This window comes from Molothrus aeneus, chromosome 6 (assembly GCF_037042795.1).
Source record: "Molothrus aeneus isolate 106 chromosome 6, BPBGC_Maene_1.0, whole genome shotgun sequence".
Taxonomy (NCBI): Eukaryota; Metazoa; Chordata; class Aves; order Passeriformes; family Icteridae; genus Molothrus; species Molothrus aeneus.
In genome coordinates, this window is record NC_089651.1 from 7,729,970 (window position 1) to 7,734,151 (window position 4,182).

Below are 4,182 nucleotides of genomic sequence, written 5' to 3' on the forward strand. Positions count from 1 at the left end.
TCTCCCCGTGGTTTTGTTGCTGTTTCTTTTTGTTTGTTTGTTGTTTTTGAAGAAAATAATAACATTATGCTTCGAAACCTTCTAAATAAGCAATTCAACAACAAATTTCCAATTGTATTTATTTATTTATGTGCCTTTGGGATGACAAGGAGCGAGTGCCAGTTTGGGGAATAGAGAAAATGTTTCTTTACATTGCAAATCAAATGTAAATGCTCTGTGTGGTCAAGTGCTTTTTCCTACCTCACACATCCATATCAAACCCCAGTGTCTGCACTGGCCATTTTCATGCTGATCTATTACCAAAACATACTGCCAGCTGAGCAAAACAGAAACTGTAGCTGCTGGGTACAAAATCAAAATATTCTTCACTAAAACACTTTCGCTTTAAGGATGCTGGTGCTTAAATACATTGTTTATTTCACCTTGTTACTGTCTGCCAGGCTTCCTCTGGCGCCTCTCCCTCCACTGGCTCACTTCTGGCACGGCCTAACAGGAGGCTTTCCTTGATGAAGAAGAAACAAAACCTTGCTCCCTGCTTCTTCCCCCCCCCCCCCCTTTTGAATTTTCTTATCCCCCAGGATAAATCTGGGCTGAATTCCATTAGCTCTGGGTCTGTCCCTGCTTTTTTGGTGCAATCAGTGACAGCTCCTCATCTCGGGACCCCCCCCAGCCATCCCAATCTTCCCTTCCATCCAGACCCATGGTGGTGATGGTTCCCCTACAGAAAACCTCTGTGGGCTCTGCTCCATCAAATTCCTCATTTCACGGGCCCCCCACGGCTGCCCTGGGGGTTTGAGCACCACAGGTGACACTGAACACCTCCAGGAGGGTTTGGGATGTCTCCAGAGTGACACTGAACACCTCCAGGAGGGTTTGGGATGTCTCCAGAGGGACACTGAATCCTTCCAGATGGGTTTGGGATGTCTCCAGAGGGACACTGAACACCTCCAGGTGGGTTTGGGATGTCTCTAGAGGGACACTGAACCCCTCCGGGTGGGCTTGGGATGTCTCTAGAGGGACACTGAACACCTCCAGGTGAGTTTGGGATGTCTCCAGAGGGACACTGAACCCCTCCAGGTGGGTTTGGGATGTCTCCAGAGTGACACTGAACACCTCCGGGTGGGTTTGGGATGTCTCCAGAGTGACACTGAACGCCTCCGGGTGGGTTTGGGATGTCTCCGAAGAGGGAAACCCCTGCCCTCCTTGGGCAGCTGTCCCAGAGCTCTGTCACCCTCGCTGTGAAGTTCTTCCTCCCCTTGAGGTGACACTTCTCGTGTTTTGTGCTTAGGGCCATTGCTCCTCATCCTGCTGCTGGGCACCCACTGAAGAGGGTGGCACCTTCCTCTTGGCACCCCTTGGAGGTTTTTATAGTCACCGATGAGATGCCCTCGCATCCTCCCCAGACCGACCCCAGCTCTCAGCCTCTCCTCTCAGGAGAGCTGCTCAGACCCGTCACCATCTGCCGGACCCTGTCCATCCGCTCCTTCTCTTTCTTGTCCAGAGGAGTCCGGAGCAGGAGCGGGTATTTTTGGGGGGAAGGTGTTCCCTTTGACGGCCGCCCTCCCTCCGCGGCGTTCCGGGGGCAGCGGCGGCACGCCAGGAATGCGCGCTCCCGCGGCGGGACGCGGCGGCGCGCAGCGGCGGGGGCGGGATGACATCATGAGAAAGTGGCGGCCGGGCCCAGCGCCGCGGGGAGGGGAGCGCCGGGCAGGGAGGGCGAGAGCCGGGGAGGGAGAGCGGGCAGGAAGGAAGCGCCGTCGGAAGCCCCCGGGGGCGAGAGCGGCGGAAGCGCCCGCATCGTCCCGCATCCAAGGATGGGCGGCAGGGAGCGCGCCCCGGACTCCGGGCACGCAGCACCGGGCGGTGCCGGCGGCTCGGGGACCGCCCGGTGCTGCCCGCACCGGGGCGAGCGGGGGCGGCCCGGCGGCGGCTCTGGCTCGGGCTCTGGCGCTGCCGCCCGGCCCGTCCCCTTTGTGTCGGCGGGAGCGGGCGAGATCTGCCCGTCCCGCCCGGTAACAGCCCCGCGCCTCCATTGGCTCCCGCGCCGCCGCTTCCTGCGGCCGCGCCGCCCCCCGGGGGCTCCCCGGGCCCCGCGCCAGCCCCGCCCGCCGCCGCCGCCGGCACCGCCCGCCCGCCGCGCTGCCCCGCGCCCCGCCGCGCCGCTTTTATGAATGGAGCGGCGGCCGCGTGCTCCGAGCGGCGAAAGGCTCCTCGGAGAGCCCGCTCCGAGCGGCACGCACCGGGAGCATGGGACCCGTGTGCCTGGGCAGCGTGGCCGGGAAGAAGTGTTCAGGAGGAAAGAGCTGGCGCGGTCCAGGGGAGTGCAGCCCTGCTTCCCCAAAGGTGTTGGGGGTGCAGGGTTGGTAATTAAACGGGGTCACCCTGGATGCGCATGGAGGCACGTCCCATTCCGACCCAAGAGCGCGGGGTCGTGCGAGCTTCTTCATTTAATATTAAAACCTTCCCGGCCAACTAAAGTTGTGGAGACAGAAGTGGAGGTCCTGTGCGTGAGGCACAATAGACAGGCAGAGGGACAGGGGACAGCTTCCTTGTTAGGGACCCTCTGGAGTCGCCCCATGGGCTGTGGCGTGCAAGGGGAACTGAGAGCACGGGGCCTCCAACATCTCCTCCTCCTCCTGACAGACGGACACAAAATGGAGACAAATGGTCAAGCAAACGAGTAAATGAGAAAAGATGGGCAGACAGTCCGTGCAAAGAGATTACATAAACACACAACTGTGCAACAACATGCCCTGTGATCTTTGGCACTGCTCTCCCTGCGGGTCACGGAGGAGAGATGCTGTGTCCTCCATGGCCAGCAGCTCCTGCCACCCGCTGGAGTTTCTGCCATCAGTGTGGTATCCTGGCAGGTATTCAGCACCCAGGTGATGCTAAAGCACCGAGGCTGAGGTTAATCCCTGCACCCCAATTTACAGCCTTCCTGCTTCTCCCTAGGCCACTTTGGGGCAGGACAAGTCACTTCTCCCAGGCATCAGCCTCACCTCCAGTGTTCCCCAGCAGGCCTCAAGCTGTGCTGGCAGACCCTGGCAAAGTGAGGCTTTCAGAAATGCCCTTTTTTAACAGAAACAGCACCGAGCAGAGCACGCTCAGGTACAGGAGGCTTGGCTGGGCAGCGGGAGTTATTTACAGCAGGGCCCCATCACGCATGGACAGAATGTCCTGGAGACGCGGATGAGGCCCCTGCAGGCTCCAGCACCTCCCTCCCTCCCTCCCTCCCCACCAGCTCGTGTCCCCAGAGGTGCTGGAGGGAGCCCTGGCCTCCATTGTGCTGCTCCACAGGGATATTTTTCCTGGGTGAGGTGCCGAGTGTGGCCTTCCCCGGTGCGCAGGATTAGCTCTCCCCCTGTCCCCTGCCACCTCTGTGCCCCTCTAGGAAGGTGAAACCTTTAAAGTGAAAGGAAAGATCTTAAAGAAAAAAAAAAAAAAGAAAAGAAATGTTGGAAAAATAACCATCTTGGGAGAGGGGTGGGCACCCCAATTGTTTAAAAAATTTGGTGTGCGGTAAAACCATCCTGGCTGGGAAAAAAACAGGACTGAGGAAATGGGAGAAAGGTTTTCCCTTGGGATCAGCTACAAAGAGGAGTAGGTGTTCAGGTTGGGAGTGTGCCTTTTTAAAGGACAGCATGGCAGCTTCATGCCAGTGACAGCACTAATAATAATAATAATAATAATAATAATAATAATAATAATAATAATATTGATAGCAAACAGCGAGGCACTGCTGCTGCTCCACTCCGCTCCCCTCCCTGGCGCCCCCGTAAAATAATACAAAGTCTCCTTGCATTTCTCTCCCTGGTGTCTGTGTGTGGCCTTAGCCCCATTCATCGTTTGGCTCCCAGTGCAGAACTTGCTCCATTTTTAAAATTATGCATGATCCACTGAAGAGACAATTTGGGTTTCCCCCACTTCTGCCTTGCCCTTGAAGAAAGCGAGCCCTTGTCTCATTTGCATTAAAACCCTGCTCTCTATAAGCTAAGCAAAGGGGAAGGACTTGAAGCCTATGGGATGGCTTTAGGGCTCTGCCCCTTGCTTTTGGCTCTCTCTCTCTTTCTCATTCTCTCTCGTGCTTTGATCTCTGCTTAACAACAGTAACGTCACAGAGACTACACCAGGAGAGTTTTGTTGGAAGTTAGAAAGTTTTTCAGCCTCCAGAGGGCTGTA